The sequence below is a fragment of the Pseudorca crassidens genome, chromosome 8 (assembly GCF_039906515.1).
Source record: "Pseudorca crassidens isolate mPseCra1 chromosome 8, mPseCra1.hap1, whole genome shotgun sequence".
Classification (NCBI taxonomy): Eukaryota; Metazoa; Chordata; class Mammalia; order Artiodactyla; family Delphinidae; genus Pseudorca; species Pseudorca crassidens.
The window spans coordinates 108601113-108620582 of record NC_090303.1 but is presented as its reverse complement, the minus strand read 5'-3'; positions in this window follow the sequence as shown (position 1 = coordinate 108620582).

Below are 19470 nucleotides of genomic sequence, written 5' to 3'. Positions count from 1 at the left end.
TTACAAAGCAATATCACTCAGCAATGAAATCTATGTCATCAGGCCCTTAGCAGCACAATGAGTGGATTCAGGTATGATGATTCTAACTGAAATAAGTCACACAGAAAAAGAAACATCATAAGATATCAGTAATACATGGAATTTAAACTTGGCTACACAGGAACTGAATTACAGAACAGAACAGGGTCTCAAATTTAGAAAACCAACTTATGCTTGCTTAAGGGGAAAGGTGAGTTGGGGTGCTGCATAAAACCAGAGATTGAAATGAGCACAGATAAAGTTCCTTAAGCCAAATATGGAATAGACAAGAGCTACTCCTTGCTCAACGAAATGGACTCAACACCGCATATTAAATGCCTAAGAATGTACCTGACTAGTAAGTATCTTAAAACCTATGGATTGCTATGTCTCCGAAAGAGAATCAAGCATGTGTACAGGGGCATAAACGCAGCAGTGATAGGATTGGAGAGGTTCGGTGAGCAAATGAAGACCCTTTGAAGTCATATTGCATGGTACCCATTCCACGGGTTTCAACTACCCAGGTTTAAGGTATTCTTCCTTCAGCTAAAACATGCATGTGGAACCTAGAGTATGATCAACCATGTGATCGGGAGACGTGTTCAAATATGTCTCAGTTTTCGTACCCTGGTACTCGGGTGCAACATTCCAGACGCTTTACTAACACCCTCCCGACTTGGAGAGTCAGTCCCTTTAACCTCCTGTTTGGCCCAGTTTGCAATTTCTGCGGAAGATGAACAGGAATAGCGAGAACCAATGAGAGACTAGCTGGAAGGTGTCTGGACGGGCAAATTTAACTCTCATTTCCCACCAGGAAGAGGAATTAACCAAAGGCTCAGCGTGCCATGCCGGAACCAGATTAGGGCCTGAAGCCATCCTGCGGTGTTGCGGCCAGCTCAAAAGAAAGCGAGTTGAAGAAAGGAGCTCAGGGGCACTGTAATTCACAAACCTGCAGAGTTATAAATGACAGCTATCGTCCAAAAATATACTGAAGTAAGGCTGCCAAGAGGACTTGAAAGCGGGGCAGAATTGCAGGAAACCGATTTCAGGAGGCAGACTGGAATTGCATTGAAAGCATAGGAAAAGAGGCAGAACGTCCACAATGATGCACTTGGCCAAAAAGGGCGTATGCGTTTTTTCCTGAATATATTCAGGAAAAAACGCATACGCCCTTTTTGGCCAACCAAGCAAGCTTGCAAAGGAAATCTGCACTACAATGAAGTCTCACTTCCTCCCGGTCAAAAGGGCCATCTGAAAAAAGTGTAAAATCCAGAAAGGCAGGACAGGCCATGGAGAACTGGGAGCCTTGTTATGCTGATGGGCGGGATGTAAATTGCCAACAGACACTCGGGAGAAGTGTATGGTGTTTCCTGAAACATCTAAAAAACAAAGCAACAGAGCCTAGGGCACTTCCACTTATGGTCCTATAGCTTAGGGAAATTAAAATCAAAAAGACACAGCCACCCCAAAGTTTGGGACGCCTCTGTTTACAAGAACCTCGTTTACCGTACAAGTTCAACATCGCAGAAAGTGAAAAATGGATAAAGAAGTTGTGGTATTTACTTACAAAGCAATATCACTCAGCAATGAAATCTATGTCATCAGGCCCTTAGCAGCACAATGAGTGGATTCAGGTATGATGATTCTAACTGAAATAAGTCACACAGAAAAAGAACCATCATAAGATATCAGTAATACACGGAATGTAAACTTGGCTACACAGGAACTGAATTACAGAACAGAACAGGGTCTCAAATTTAGAAAACCAACTTATGCTTGCTTAAGGGGAAAGGTGAGTTGGGGTGCTGCATAAAACCAGAGATTGAAATGAGCACAGATAAAGTTCCTTAAGCCAAATATGGAATAGACAAGAGCTACTCCTTGCTCAACGAAATGGACTCAACACCGCATATTAAATGCCTAAGAATGTACCTGACTAGTAAGTATCTTAAAACCTATGGATTGCTATGTCTCCGAAAGAGAATCAAGCATGTGTACAGGGGCATAAACGCAGCAGTGATAGGATTGGAGAGGTTCGGTGAGCAAATGAAGACCCTTTGAAGTCATATTGCATGGTACCCATTCCACGGGTTTCAACTACCCAGGTTTAAGGTATTCTTCCTTCAGCTAAAACATGCATGTGGAACCTAGAGTATGATCAACCATGTGATCGGGAGACGTGTTCAAATATGTCTCAGTTTTCGTACCCTGGTACTCGGGTGCAACATTCCAGACGCTTTACTAACACCCTCCCGACTTGGAGAGTCAGTCCCTTTAACCTCCTGTTTGGCCCAGTTTGCAATTTCTGCGGAAGATGAACAGGAATAGCGAGAACCAATGAGAGACTAGCTGGAAGGTGTCTGGACGGGCAAATTTAACTCTCATTTCCCACCAGGAAGAGGAATTAACCAAAGGCTCAGCGTGCCGTGCCGGAACCAGATTAGGGCCTGAAGCCATCCTGCGGTGTTGCGGCCAGCTCAAAAGAAAGCGAGTTGAAGAAAGGAGCTCAGGGGCACTGTAATTCACAAACCTGCAGAGTTATAAATGACAGCTATCGTCCAAAAATATACTGAAGTAAGGCTGCCAAGAGGACTTGAAAGCGGGGCAGAATTGCAGGAAACCGATTTCAGGAGGCAGACTGGAATTGCATTGAAAGCATAGGAAAAGAGGCAGAACGTCCACAATGATGCACTTGGCCAAAAAGGGCGTATGCGTTTTTTCCTGAATATATTCAGGAAAAAACGCATACGCCCTTTTTGGCCAACCAAGCAAGCTTGCAAAGGAAATCTGCACTACAATGAAGTCTCACTTCCTCCCGGTCAAAAGGGCCATCTGAAAAAAGTGTAAAATCCAGAAAGGCAGGACAGGCCATGGAGAACTGGGAGCCTTGTTATGCTGATGGGCGGGATGTAAATTGCCAACAGACACTCGGGAGAAGTGTATGGTGTTTCCTGAAACATCTAAAAAACAAAGCAACAGAGCCTAGGGCACTTCCACTTATGGTCCTATAGCTTAGGGAAATTAAAATCAAAAAGACACAGCCACCCCAAAGTTTGGGACGCCTCTGTTTACAAGAACCTCGTTTACCGTACAAGTTCAACATCGCAGAAAGTGAAAAATGGATAAAGAAGTTGTGGTATTTACTTACAAAGCAATATCACTCAGCAATGAAATCTATGTCATCAGGCCCTTAGCAGCACAATGAGTGGATTCAGGTATGATGATTCTAACTGAAATAAGTCACACAGAAAAAGAAACATCATAAGATATCAGTAATACACGGAATGTAAACTTGGCTACACAGGAACTGAATTACAGAACAGAACAGGGTCTCAAATTTAGAAAACCAACTTATGCTTGCTTAAGGGGAAAGGTGAGTTGGGGTGCTGCATAAAACCAGAGATTGAAATGAGCACAGATAAAGTTCCTTAAGCCAAATATGGAATAGACAAGAGCTACTCCTTGCTCAACGAAATGGACTCAACACCGCATATTAAATACCTAAGAATGTACCTGACTAGTAAGTATCTTAAAACCTATGGATTGCTATGTCTCCGAAAGAGAATCAAGCATGTGTACAGGGGCATAAACGCAGCAGTGATAGGATTGGAGAGGTTCGGTGAGCAAATGAAGACCCTTTGAAGTCATATTGCATGGTACCCATTCCACGGGTTTCAACTACCCAGGTTTAAGGTATTCTTCCTTCAGCTAAAACATGCATGTGGAACCTAGAGTATGATCAACCATGTGATCGGGAGACGTGTTCAAATATGTCTCAGTTTTCGTACCCTGGTACTCGGGTGCAACATTCCAGACGCTTTACTAACACCCTCCCGACTTGGAGAGTCAGTCCCTTTAACCTCCTGTTTGGCCCAGTTTGCAATTTCTGCGGAAGATGAACAGGAATAGCGAGAACCAATGAGAGACTAGCTGGAGGTGTCTGGACGGGCAAATTTAACTCTCATTTCCCACCAGGAAGAGGAATTAACCAAAGGCTCAGCGTGCCGTGCCGGAACCAGATTAGGGCCTGAAGCCATCCTGCGGTGTTGCGGCCAGCTCAAAAGAAAGCGAGTTGAAGAAAGGAGCTCAGGGGCACTGTAATTCACAAACCTGCAGAGTTATAAATGACAGCTATCGTCCAAAAATATACTGAAGTAAGGCTGCCAAGAGGACTTGAAAGCGGGGCAGAATTGCAGGAAACCGATTTCAGGAGGTAGACTGGAATTGCATTGAAAGCATAGGAAAAGAGGCAGAACGTCCACCATGATGCACTTGGCCAAAAAGGGCGTATGCGTTTTTTCCTGAATATATTCAGGAAAAAACGCATACGCCCTTTTTGGCCAACCAAGCAAGCTTGCAAAGGAAATCTACACTACAATGAAGTCTCACTTCCCCCCGGTCAAAAGGGCCATCTGAAAAAAGTGTAAAATCCAGAAAGGCAGGACAGGCCATGGAGAACTGGGAGCCTTGTTATGCTGATGGGCGGGATGTAAATTGCCAACAGACACTCGGGAGAAGTGTATGGTGTTTCCTGAAACATCTAAAAAACAAAGCAACAGAGCCTAGGGCACTTCCACTTATGGTCCTATAGCTTAGGGAAATTAAAATCAAAAAGACACAGCCACCCCAAAGTTTGGGACGCCTCTGTTTACAAGAACCTCGTTTACAGTACAAGTTCAACATCGCAGAAAGTGAAAAATGGATAAAGAAGTTGTGGTATTTACTTACAAAGCAATATCACTCAGCAATGAAATCTATGTCATCAGGCCCTTAGCAGCACAATGAGTGGATTCAGGTATGATGATTCTAACTGAAATAAGTCACACAGAAAAAGAACCATCATAAGATATCAGTAATACACGGAATGTAAACTTGGCTACACAGGAACTGAATTACAGAACAGAACAGGGTCTCAAATTTAGAAAACCAACTTATGCTTGCTTAAGGGTAAAGGTGAGTTGGGGTGCTGCATAAAACCAGAGATTGAAATGAGCACAGATAAAGTTCCTTAAGCCAAATATGGAATAGACAAGAGCTACTCCTTGCTCAACGAAATGGACTCAACACCGCATATTAAATGCCTAAGAATGTACCTGACTAGTAAGTATCTTAAAACCTATGGATTGCTATGTCTCCGAAAGAGAATCAAGCATGTGTACAGGGGCATAAACGCAGCAGTGATAGGATTGGAGAGGTTCGGTGAGCAAATGAAGACCCTTTGAAGTCATATTGCATGGTACCCATTCCACGGGTTTCAACTACCCAGGTTTAAGGTATTCTTCCTTCAGCTAAAACATGCATGTGGAACCTAGAGTATGATCAACCATGTGATCGGGAGACGTGTTCAAATATGTCTCAGTTTTCGTACCCTGGTACTCGGGTGCAACATTCCAGACGCTTTACTAACACCCTCCCGACTTGGAGAGTCAGTCCCTTTAACCTCCTGTTTGGCCCAGTTTGCAATTTCTGCGGAAGATGAACAGGAATAGCGAGAACCAATGAGAGACTAGCTGGAAGGTGTCTGGACGGGCAAATTTAACTCTCATTTCCCACCAGGAAGAGGAATTAACCAAAGGCTCAGCGTGCCGTGCCGGAACCAGATTAGGGCCTGAAGCCATCCTGTGGTGTTGCGGCCAGCTCAAAAGAAAGCGAGTTGAAGAAAGGAGCTCAGGGGCACTGTAATTCACAAACCTGCAGAGTTATAAATGACAGCTATCGTCCAAAAATATACTGAAGTAAGGCTGCCAAGAGGACTTGAAAGCGGGGCAGAATTGCAGGAAACCGATTTCAGGAGGCAGACTGGAATTGCATTGAAAGCATAGGAAAAGAGGCAGAACGTCCACAATGATGCACTTGGCCAAAAAGGGCGTATGCGTTTTTTTCTGAATATATTCAGGAAAAAACGCATACGCCCTTTTTGGCCAACCAAGCAAGCTTGCAAAGGAAATCTGCACTACAATGAAGTCTCACTTCCTCCCGGTCAAAAGGGCCATCTGAAAAAAGTGTAAAATCCAGAAAGGCAGGACAGGCCATGGAGAACTGGGAGCCTTGTTATGCTGATGGGCGGGATGTAAATTGCCAACAGACACTCGGGAGAAGTGTATGGTGTTTCCTGAAACATCTAAAAAACAAAGCAACAGAGCCTAGGGCACTTCCACTTATGGTCCTATAGCTTAGGGAAATTAAAATCAAAAAGACACAGCCACCCCAAAGTTTGGGACGCCTCTGTTTACAAGAACCTCGTTTACCGTACAAGTTCAACATCGCAGAAAGTGAAAAATGGATAAAGAAGTTGTGGTATTTACTTACAAAGCAATATCACTCAGCAATGAAATCTATGTCATCAGGCCCTTAGCAGCACAATGAGTGGATTCAGGTATGATGATTCTAACTGAAATAAGTCACACAGAAAAAGAAACATCATAAGATATCAGTAATACACGGAATGTAAACTTGGCTACAAAGGAACTGAATTACAGAACAGAACAGGGTCTCAAATTTAGAAAACCAACTTATGCTTGCTTAAGGGGAAAGGTGAGTTGGGGTGCTGCATAAAACCAGAGATTGAAATGAGCACAGATAAAGTTCCTTAAGCCAAATATGGAATAGACAAGAGCTACTCCTTGCTCAACGAAATGGACTCAACACCGCATATTAAATGCCTAAGAATGTACCTGACTAGTAAGTATCTTAAAACCTATGGATTGCTATGTCTCCGAAAGAGAATCAAGCATGTGTACAGGGGCATAAACGCAGCAGTGATAGGATTGGAGAGGTTCGGTGAGCAAATGAAGACCCTTTGAAGTCATATTGCATGGTACCCATTCCACGGGTTTCAACTACCCAGGTTTAAGGTATTCTTCCTTCAGCTAAAACATGCATGTGGAACCTAGAGTATGATCAACCATGTGATCGGGAGACGTGTTCAAATATGTCTCAGTTTTCGTACCCTGGTACTCGGGTGCAACATTCCAGACGCTTTACTAACACCCTCCCGACTTGGAGAGTCAGTCCCTTTAACCTCCTGTTTGGCCCAGTTTGCAATTTCTGCGGAAGATGAACAGGAATAGCGAGAACCAATGAGAGACTAGCTGGAAGGTGTCTGGACGGGCAAATTTAACTCTCATTTCCCACCAGGAAGAGGAATTAACCAAAGGCTCAGCGTGCCGTGCCGGAACCAGATTAGGGCCTGAAGCCATCCTGTGGTGTTGCGGCCAGCTCAAAAGAAAGCGAGTTGAAGAAAGGAGATCAGGGGCACTGTAATTCACAAACCTGCAGAGTTATAAATGACAGCTATCGTCCAAAAATATACTGAAGTAAGGCTGCCAAGAGGACTTGAAAGCGGGGCAGAATTGCAGGAAACCGATTTCAGGAGGCAGACTGGAATTGCATTGAAAGCATAGGAAAAGAGGCAGAACGTCCACAATGATGCACTTGGCCAAAAAGGGCGTATGCGTTTTTTCCTGAATATATTCAGGAAAAAACGCATACGCCCTTTTTGGCCAACCAAGCAAGCTTGCAAAGGAAATCTGCACTACAATGAAGTCTCACTTCCTCCCGGTCAAAAGGGCCATCTGAAAAAAGTGTAAAATCCAGAAAGGCAGGACAGGCCATGGAGAACTGGGAGCCTTGTTATGCTGATGGGCGGGATGTAAATTGCCAACAGACACTCGGGAGAAGTGTATGGTGTTTCCTGAAACATCTAAAAAACAAAGCAACAGAGCCTAGGGCACTTCCACTTATGGTCCTATAGCTTAGGGAAATTAAAATCAAAAAGACACAGCCACCCCAAAGTTTGGGACGCCTCTGTTTACAAGAACCTCGTTTACCGTACAAGTTCAACATCGCAGAAAGTGAAAAATGGATAAAGAAGTTGTGGTATTTACTTACAAAGCAATATCACTCAGCAATGAAATCTATGTCATCAGGCCCTTAGCAGCACAATGAGTGGATTCAGGTATGATGATTCTAACTGAAATAAGTCACACAGAAAAAGAAACATCATAAGATATCAGTAATACACGGAATGTAAACTTGGCTACACAGGAACTGAATTACAGAACAGAACAGGGTCTCAAATTTAGAAAACCAACTTATGCTTGCTTAAGGGGAAAGGTGAGTTGGGGTGCTGCATAAAACCAGAGATTGAAATGAGCACAGATAAAGTTCCTTAAGCCAAATATGGAATAGACAAGAGCTACTCCTTGCTCAACGAAATGGACTCAACACCGCATATTAAATGCCTAAGAATGTACCTGACTAGTAAGTATCTTAAAACCTATGGATTGCTATGTCTCCGAAAGAGAATCAAGCATGTGTACAGGGGCATAAACGCAGCAGTGATAGGATTGGAGAGGTTCGGTGAGCAAATGAAGACCCTTTGAAGTCATATTGCATGGTACCCATTCCACGGGTTTCAACTACCCAGGTTTAAGGTATTCTTCCTTCAGCTAAAACATGCATGTGGAACCTAGAGTATGATCAACCATGTGATCGGGAGACGTGTTCAAATATGTCTCAGTTTTCGTACCCTGGTACTCGGGTGCAACATTCCAGACGCTTTACTAACACCCTCCCGACTTGGAGAGTCAGTCCCTTTAACCTCCTGTTTGGCCCAGTTTGCAATTTCTGCGGAAGATGAACAGGAATAGCGAGAACCAATGAGAGACTAGCTGGAGGTGTCTGGACGGGCAAATTTAACTCTCATTTCCCACCAGGAAGAGGAATTAACCAAAGGCTCAGCGTGCCGTGCCGGAACCAGATTAGGGCCTGAAGCCATCCTGCGGTGTTGCGGCCAGCTCAAAAGAAAGCGAGTTAAAGAAAGGAGCTCAGGGGCACTGTAATTCACAAACCTGCAGAGTTATAAATGACAGCTATCGTCCAAAAATATACTGAAGTAAGGCTGCCAAGAGGACTTGAAAGCGGGGCAGAATTGCAGGAAACCGATTTCAGGAGGTAGACTGGAATTGCATTGAAAGCATAGGAAAAGAGGCAGAACGTCCACAATGATGCACTTGGCCAAAAAGGGCGTATGCGTTTTTTCCTGAATATATTCAGGAAAAAACGCATACGCCCTTTTTGGCCAACCAAGCAAGCTTGCAAAGGAAATCTGCACTACAATGAAGTCTCACTTCCCCCCGGTCAAAAGGGCCATCTGAAAAAAGTGTAAAATCCAGAAAGGCAGGACAGGCCATGGAGAACTGGGAGCCTTGTTATGCTGATGGGCGGGATGTAAATTGCCAACAGACACTCGGGAGAAGTGTATGGTGTTTCCTGAAACATCTAAAAAACAAAGCAACAGAGCCTAGGGCACTTCCACTTATGGTCCTATAGCTTAGGGAAATTAAAATCAAAAAGACACAGCCACCCCAAAGTTTGGGACGCCTCTGTTTACAAGAACCTCGTTTACAGTACAAGTTCAACATCGCAGAAAGTGAAAAATGGATAAAGAAGTTGTGGTATTTACTTACAAAGCAATATCACTCAGCAATGAAATCTATGTCATCAGGCCCTTAGCAGCACAATGAGTGGATTCAGGTATGATGATTCTAACTGAAATAAGTCACACAGAAAAAGAAACATCATAAGATATCAGTAATACACGGAATTTAAACTTGGCTACACAGGAACTGAATTACAGAACAGAACAGGGTCTCAAATTTAGAAAACCAACTTATGCTTGCTTAAGGGGAAAGGTGAGTTGGGGTGCTGCATAAAACCAGAGATTGAAATGAGCACAGATAAAGTTCCTTAAGCCAAATATGGAATAGACAAGAGCTACTCCTTGCTCAACGAAATGGACTCAACACCGCATATTAAATGCCTAAGAATGTACCTGACTAGTAAGTATCTTAAAACCTATGGATTGCTATGTCTCCGAAAGAGAATCAAGCATGTGTACAGGGGCATAAACGCAGCAGTGATAGGATTGGAGAGGTTCGGTGAGCAAATGAAGACCCTTTGAAGTCATATTGCATGGTACCCATTCCACGGGTTTCAACTACCCAGGTTTAAGGTATTCTTCCTTCAGCTAAAACATGCATGTGGAACCTAGAGTATGATCAACCATGTGATCGGGAGACGTGTTCAAATATGTCTCAGTTTTCGTACCCTGGTACTCGGGTGCAACATTCCAGACGCTTTACTAACACCCTCCCGACTTGGAGAGTCAGTCCCTTTAACCTCCTGTTTGGCCCAGTTTGCAATTTCTGCGGAAGATGAACAGGAATAGCGAGAACCAATGAGAGACTAGCTGGAAGGTGTCTGGACGGGCAAATTTAACTCTCATTTCCCACCAGGAAGAGGAATTAACCAAAGGCTCAGCGTGCCGTGCCGGAACCAGATTAGGGCCTGAAGCCATCCTGTGGTGTTGCGGCCAGCTCAAAAGAAAGCGAGTTGAAGAAAGGAGCTCAGGGGCACTGTAATTCACAAACCTGCAGAGTTATAAATGACAGCTATCGTCCAAAAATATACTGAAGTAAGGCTGCCAAGAGGACTTGAAAGCGGGGCAGAATTGCAGGAAACCGATTTCAGGAGGCAGACTGGAATTGCATTGAAAGCATAGGAAAAGAGGCAGAACGTCCACAATGATGCACTTGGCCAAAAAGGGCGTATGCGTTTTTTCCTGAATATATTCAGGAAAAAACGCATACGCCCTTTTTGGCCAACCAAGCAAGCTTGCAAAGGAAATCTGCACTACAATGAAGTCTCACTTCCTCCCGGTCAAAAGGGCCATCTGAAAAAAGTGTAAAATCCAGAAAGGCAGGACAGGCCATGGAGAACTGGGAGCCTTGTTATGCTGATGGGCGGGATGTAAATTGCCAACAGACACTCGGGAGAAGTGTATGGTGTTTCCTGAAACATCTAAAAAACAAAGCAACAGAGCCTAGGGCACTTCCACTTATGGTCCTATAGCTTAGGGAAATTAAAATCAAAAAGACACAGCCACCCCAAAGTTTGGGACGCCTCTGTTTACAAGAACCTCGTTTACCGTACAAGTTCAACATCGCAGAAAGTGAAAAATGGATAAAGAAGTTGTGGTATTTACTTACAAAGCAATATCACTCAGCAATGAAATCTATGTCATCAGGCCCTTAGCAGCACAATGAGTGGATTCAGGTATGATGATTCTAACTGAAATAAGTCACACAGAAAAAGAAACATCATAAGATATCAGTAATACACGGAATGTAAACTTGGCTACACAGGAACTGAATTACAGAACAGAACAGGGTCTCAAATTTAGAAAACCAACTTATGCTTGCTTAAGGGGAAAGGTGAGTTGGGGTGCTGCATAAAACCAGAGATTGAAATGAGCACAGATAAAGTTCCTTAAGCCAAATATGGAATAGACAAGAGCTACTCCTTGCTCAACGAAATGGACTCAACACCGCATATTAAATGCCTAAGAATGTACCTGACTAGTAAGTATCTTAAAACCTATGGATTGCTATGTCTCCGAAAGAGAATCAAGCATGTGTACAGGGGCATAAACGCAGCAGTGATAGGATTGGAGAGGTTCGGTGAGCAAATGAAGACCCTTTGAAGTCATATTGCATGGTACCCATTCCACGGGTTTCAACTACCCAGGTTTAAGGTATTCTTCCTTCAGCTAAAACATGCATGTGGAACCTAGAGTATGATCAACCATGTGATCGGGAGACGTGTTCAAATATGTCTCAGTTTTCGTACCCTGGTACTCGGGTGCAACATTCCAGACGCTTTACTAACACCCTCCCGACTTGGAGAGTCAGTCCCTTTAACCTCCTGTTTGGCCCAGTTTGCAATTTCTGCGGAAGATGAACAGGAATAGCGAGAACCAATGAGAGACTAGCTGGAGGTGTCTGGACGGGCAAATTTAACTCTCATTTCCCACCAGGAAGAGGAATTAACCAAAGGCTCAGCGTGCCGTGCCGGAACCAGATTAGGGCCTGAAGCCATCCTGCGGTGTTGCGGCCAGCTCAAAAGAAAGCGAGTTAAAGAAAGGAGCTCAGGGGCACTGTAATTCACAAACCTGCAGAGTTATAAATGACAGCTATCGTCCAAAAATATACTGAAGTAAGGCTGCCAAGAGGACTTGAAAGCGGGGCAGAATTGCAGGAAACCGATTTCAGGAGGTAGACTGGAATTGCATTGAAAGCATAGGAAAAGAGGCAGAACGTCCACAATGATGCACTTGGCCAAAAAGGGCGTATGCGTTTTTTCCTGAATATATTCAGGAAAAAACGCATACGCCCTTTTTGGCCAACCAAGCAAGCTTGCAAAGGAAATCTGCACTACAATGAAGTCTCACTTCCCCCCGGTCAAAAGGGCCATCTGAAAAAAGTGTAAAATCCAGAAAGGCAGGACAGGCCATGGAGAACTGGGAGCCTTGTTATGCTGATGGGCGGGATGTAAATTGCCAACAGACACTCGGGAGAAGTGTATGGTGTTTCCTGAAACATCTAAAAAACAAAGCAACAGAGCCTAGGGCACTTCCACTTATGGTCCTATAGCTTAGGGAAATTAAAATCAAAAAGACACAGCCACCCCAAAGTTTGGGACGCCTCTGTTTACAAGAACCTCGTTTACAGTACAAGTTCAACATCGCAGAAAGTGAAAAATGGATAAAGAAGTTGTGGTATTTACTTACAAAGCAATATCACTCAGCAATGAAATCTATGTCATCAGGCCCTTAGCAGCACAATGAGTGGATTCAGGTATGATGATTCTAACTGAAATAAGTCACACAGAAAAAGAACCATCATAAGATATCAGTAATACACGGAATGTAAACTTGGCTACACAGGAACTGAATTACAGAACAGAACAGGGTCTCAAATTTAGAAAACCAACTTATGCTTGCTTAAGGGGAAAGGTGAGTTGGGGTGCTGCATAAAACCAGAGATTGAAATGAGCACAGATAAAGTTCCTTAAGCCAAATATGGAATAGACAAGAGCTACTCCTTGCTCAACGAAATGGACTCAACACCGCATATTAAATGCCTAAGAATGTACCTGACTAGTAAGTATCTTAAAACCTATGGATTGCTATGTCTCCGAAAGAGAATCAAGCATGTGTACAGGGGCATAAACGCAGCAGTGATAGGATTGGAGAGGTTCGGTGAGCAAATGAAGACCCTTTGAAGTCATATTGCATGGTACCCATTCCACGGGTTTCAACTACCCAGGTTTAAGGTATTCTTCCTTCAGCTAAAACATGCATGTGGAACCTAGAGTATGATCAACCATGTGATCGGGAGACGTGTTCAAATATGTCTCAGTTTTCGTACCCTGGTACTCGGGTGCAACATTCCAGACGCTTTACTAACACCCTCCCGACTTGGAGAGTCAGTCCCTTTAACCTCCTGTTTGGCCCAGTTTGCAATTTCTGCGGAAGATGAACAGGAATAGCGAGAACCAATGAGAGACTAGCTGGAGGTGTCTGGACGGGCAAATTTAACTCTCATTTCCCACCAGGAAGAGGAATTAACCAAAGGCTCAGCGTGCCGTGCCGGAACCAGATTAGGGCCTGAAGCCATCCTGCGGTGTTGCGGCCAGCTCAAAAGAAAGCGAGTTAAAGAAAGGAGCTCAGGGGCACTGTAATTCACAAACCTGCAGAGTTATAAATGACAGCTATCGTCCAAAAATATACTGAAGTAAGGCTGCCAAGAGGACTTGAAAGCGGGGCAGAATTGCAGGAAACCGATTTCAGGAGGTAGACTGGAATTGCATTGAAAGCATAGGAAAAGAGGCAGAACGTCCACAATGATGCACTTGGCCAAAAAGGGCGTATGCGTTTTTTCCTGAATATATTCAGGAAAAAACGCATACGCCCTTTTTGGCCAACCAAGCAAGCTTGCAAAGGAAATCTGCACTACAATGAAGTCTCACTTCCCCCCGGTCAAAAGGGCCATCTGAAAAAAGTGTAAAATCCAGAAAGGCAGGACAGGCCATGGAGAACTGGGAGCCTTGTTATGCTGATGGGCGGGATGTAAATTGCCAACAGACACTCGGGAGAAGTGTATGGTGTTTCCTGAAACATCTAAAAAACAAAGCAACAGAGCCTAGGGCACTTCCACTTATGGTCCTATAGCTTAGGGAAATTAAAATCAAAAAGACACAGCCACCCCAAAGTTTGGGACGCCTCTGTTTACAAGAACCTCGTTTACAGTACAAGTTCAACATCGCAGAAAGTGAAAAATGGATAAAGAAGTTGTGGTATTTACTTACAAAGCAATATCACTCAGCAATGAAATCTATGTCATCAGGCCCTTAGCAGCACAATGAGTGGATTCAGGTATGATGATTCTAACTGAAATAAGTCACACAGAAAAAGAACCATCATAAGATATCAGTAATACACGGAATGTAAACTTGGCTACACAGGAACTGAATTACAGAACAGAACAGGGTCTCAAATTTAGAAAACCAACTTATGCTTGCTTAAGGGGAAAGGTGAGTTGGGGTGCTGCATAAAACCAGAGATTGAAATGAGCACAGATAAAGTTCCTTAAGCCAAATATGGAATAGACAAGAGCTACTCCTTGCTCAACGAAATGGACTCAACACCGCATATTAAATGCCTAAGAATGTACCTGACTAGTAAGTATCTTAAAACCTATGGATTGCTATGTCTCCGAAAGAGAATCAAGCATGTGTACAGGGGCATAAACGCAGCAGTGATAGGATTGGAGAGGTTCGGTGAGCAAATGAAGACCCTTTGAAGTCATATTGCATGGTACCCATTCCACGGGTTTCAACTACCCAGGTTTAAGGTATTCTTCCTTCAGCTAAAACATGCATGTGGAACCTAGAGTATGATCAACCATGTGATCGGGAGACGTGTTCAAATATGTCTCAGTTTTCGTACCCTGGTACTCGGGTGCAACATTCCAGACGCTTTACTAACACCCTCCCGACTTGGAGAGTCAGTCCCTTTAACCTCCTGTTTGGCCCAGTTTGCAATTTCTGCGGAAGATGAACAGGAATAGCGAGAACCAATGAGAGACTAGCTGGAGGTGTCTGGACGGGCAAATTTAACTCTCATTTCCCACCAGGAAGAGGAATTAACCAAAGGCTCAGCGTGCCGTGCCGGAACCAGATTAGGGCCTGAAGCCATCCTGCGGTGTTGCGGCCAGCTCAAAAGAAAGCGAGTTGAAGAAAGGAGCTCAGGGGCACTGTAATTCACAAACCTGCAGAGTTATAAATGACAGCTATCGTCCAAAAATATACTGAAGTAAGGCTGCCAAGAGGACTTGAAAGCGGGGCAGAATTGCAGGAAACCGATTTCAGGAGGTAGACTGGAATTGCATTGAAAGCATAGGAAAAGAGGCAGAACGTCCACAATGATGCACTTGGCCAAAAAGGGCGTATGCGTTTTTTCCTGAATATATTCAGGAAAAAACGCATACGCCCTTTTTGGCCAACCAAGCAAGCTTGCAAAGGAAATCTGCACTACAATGAAGTCTCACTTCCCCCCGGTCAAAAGGGCCATCTGAAAAAAGTGTAAAATCCAGAAAGGCAGGACAGGCCATGGAGAACTGGGAGCCTTGTTATGCTGATGGGCGGGATGTAAATTGCCAACAGACACTCGGGAGAAGTGTATGGTGTTTCCTGAAACATCTAAAAAACAAAGCAACAGAGCCTAGGGCACTTCCACTTATGGTCCTATAGCTTAGGGAAATTAAAATCAAAAAGACACAGCCACCCCAAAGTTTGGGACGCCTCTGTTTACAAGAACCTCGTTTACAGTACAAGTTCAACATCGCAGAAAGTGAAAAATGGATAAAGAAGTTGTGGTATTTACTTACAAAGTAATATCACTCAGCAATGAAATCTATGTCATCAGGCCCTTAGCAGCACAATGAGTGGATTCAGGTATGATGATTCTAACTGAAATAAGTCACACAGAAAAAGAAACATCATAAGATATCAGTAATACACGGAATGTAAACTTGGCTACACAGGAACTGAATTACAGAACAGAACAGGGTCTCAAATTTAGAAAACCAACTTATGCTTGCTTAAGGGGAAAGGTGAGTTGGGGTGCTGCATAAAACCAGAGATTGAAATGAGCACAGATAAAGTTCCTTAAGCCAAATATGGAATAGACAAGAGCTACTCCTTGCTCAACGAAATGGACTCAACACCGCATATTAAATGCCTAAGAATGTACCTGACTAGTAAGTATCTTAAAACCTATGGATTGCTATGTCTCCGAAAGAGAATCAAGCATGTGTACAGGGGCATAAACGCAGCAGTGATAGGATTGGAGAGGTTCGGTGAGCAAATGAAGACCCTTTGAAGTCATATTGCATGGTACCCATTCCACGGGTTTCAACTACCCAGGTTTAAGGTATTCTTCCTTCAGCTAAAACATGCATGTGGAACCTAGAGTATGATCAACCATGTGATCGGGAGACGTGTTCAAATATGTCTCAGTTTTCGTACCCTGGTACTCGGGTGCAACATTCCAGACGCTTTACTAACACCCTCCCGACTTGGAGAGTCAGTCCCTTTAACCTCCTGTTTGGCCCAGTTTGCAATTTCTGCGGAAGATGAACAGGAATAGCGAGAACCAATGAGAGACTAGCTGGAGGTGTCTGGACGGGCAAATTTAACTCTCATTTCCCACCAGGAAGAGGAATTAACCAAAGGCTCAGCGTGCCGTGCCGGAACCAGATTAGGGCCTGAAGCCATCCTGCGGTGTTGCGGCCAGCTCAAAAGAAAGCGAGTTAAAGAAAGGAGCTCAGGGGCACTGTAATTCACAAACCTGCAGAGTTATAAATGACAGCTATCGTCCAAAAATATACTGAAGTAAGGCTGCCAAGAGGACTTGAAAGCGGGGCAGAATTGCAGGAAACCGATTTCAGGAGGTAGACTGGAATTGCATTGAAAGCATAGGAAAAGAGGCAGAACGTCCACAATGATGCACTTGGCCAAAAAGGGCGTATGCGTTTTTTCCTGAATATATTCAGGAAAAAACGCATACGCCCTTTTTGGCCAACCAAGCAAGCTTGCAAAGGAAATCTGCACTACAATGAAGTCTCACTTCCCCCCGGTCAAAAGGGCCATCTGAAAAAAGTGTAAAATCCAGAAAGGCAGGACAGGCCATGGAGAACTGGGAGCCTTGTTATGCTGATGGGCGGGATGTAAATTGCCAACAGACACTCGGGAGAAGTGTATGGTGTTTCCTGAAACATCTAAAAAACAAAGCAACAGAGCCTAGGGCACTTCCACTTATGGTCCTATAGCTTAGGGAAATTAAAATCAAAAAGACACAGCCACCCCAAAGTTTGGGACGCCTCTGTTTACAAGAACCTCGTTTACAGTACAAGTTCAACATCGCAGAAAGTGAAAAATGGATAAAGAAGTTGTGGTATTTACTTACAAAGCAATATCACTCAGCAATGAAATCTATGTCATCAGGCCCTTAGCAGCACAATGAGTGGATTCAGGTATGATGATTCTAACTGAAATAAGTCACACAGAAAAAGAACCATCATAAGATATCAGTAATACACGGAATGTAAACTTGGCTACACAGGAACTGAATTACAGAACAGAACAGGGTCTCAAATTTAGAAAACCAACTTATGCTTGCTTAAGGGGAAAGGTGTGTTGGGGTGCTGCATAAAACCAGAGATTGAAATGAGCACAGATAAAGTTCCTTAAGCCAAATATGGAATAGACAAGAGCTACTCCTTGCTCAACGAAATGGACTCAACACCGCATATTAAATGCCTAAGAATGTACCTGACTAGTAAGTATCTTAAAACCTATGGATTGCTATGTCTCCGAAAGAGAATCAAGCATGTGTACAGGGGCATAAACGCAGCAGTGATAGGATTGGAGAGGTTCGGTGAGCAAATGAAGACCCTTTGAAGTCATATTGCATGGTACCCATTCCACGGGTTTCAACTACCCAGGTTTAAGGTATTCTTCCTTCAGCTAAAACATGCATGTGGAACCTAGAGTATGATCAACCATGTGATCGGGAGACGTGTTCAAATATGTCTCAGTTTTCGTACCCTGGTACTCGGGTGCAACATTCCAGACGCTTTACTAACACCCTCCCGACTTGGAGAGTCAGTCCCTTTAACCTCCTGTTTGGCCCAGTTTGCAATTTCTGCGGAAGATGAACAGGAATAGCGAGAACCAATGAGAGACTAGCTGGAGGTGTCTGGACGGGCAAATTTAACTCTCATTTCCCACCAGGAAGAGGAATTAACCAAAGGCTCAGCGTGCCGTGCCGGAACCAGATTAGGGCCTGAAGCCATCCTGCGGTGTTGCGGCCAGCTCAAAAGAAAGCGAGTTGAAGAAAGGAGCTCAGGGGCACTGTAATTCACAAACCTGCAGAGTTATAAATGACAGCTATCGTCCAAAAATATACTGAAGTAAGGCTGCCAAGAGGACTTGAAAGCGGGGCAGAATTGCAGGAAACCGATTTCAGGAGGTAGACTGGAATTGCATTGAAAGCATAGGAAAAGAGGCAGAACGTCCACAATGATGCACTTGGCCAAAAAGGGCGTATGCGTTTTTTCCTGAATATATTCAGGAAAAAACGCATACGCCCTTTTTGGCCAACCAAGCAAGCTTGCAAAGGAAATCTGCACTACAATGAAGTCTCACTTCCCCCCGGTCAAAAGGGCCATCTGAAAAAAGTGTAAAATCCAGAAAGGCAGGACAGGCCATGGAGAACTGGGAGCCTTGTTATGCTGATGGGCGGGATGTAAATTGCCAACAGACACTCGGGAGAAGTGTATGGTGTTTCCTGAAACATCTAAAAAACAAAGCAACAGAGCCTAGGGCACTTCCACTTATGGTCCTATAGCTTAGGGAAATTAAAATCAAAAAGACACAGCCACCCCAAAGTTTGGGACGCCTCTGTTTACAAGAACCTCGTTTACAGTACAAGTTCAACATCGCAGAAAGTGAAAAATGGATAAAGAAGTTGTGGTATTTACTTACAAAGCAATATCACTCAGCAATGAAATCTATGTCATCAGGCCCTTAGCAGCACAATGAGTGGATTCAGGTATGATGATTCTAACTGAAATAAGTCACACAGAAAAAGAAACATCATAAGATATCAGTAATACATGGAATTTAAACTTGGCTACACAGGAACTGAATTACAGAACAGAACAGGGTCTCAAATTTAGAAAACCAACTTATGCTTGCTTAAGGGGAAAGGTGAGTTGGGGTGCTGCATAAAACCAGAGATTGAAATGAGCACAGATAAAGTTCCTTAAGCCAAATATGGAATAGACAAGAGCTACTCCTTGCTCAACGAAATGGACTCAACACCGCATATTAAATGCCTAAGAATGTACCTGACTAGTAAGTATCTTAAAACCTATGGATTGCTATGTCTCCGAAAGAGAATCAAGCATGTGTACAGGGGCATAAACGCAGCAGTGATAGGATTGGAGAGGTTCGGTGAGCAAATGAAGACCCTTTGAAGTCATA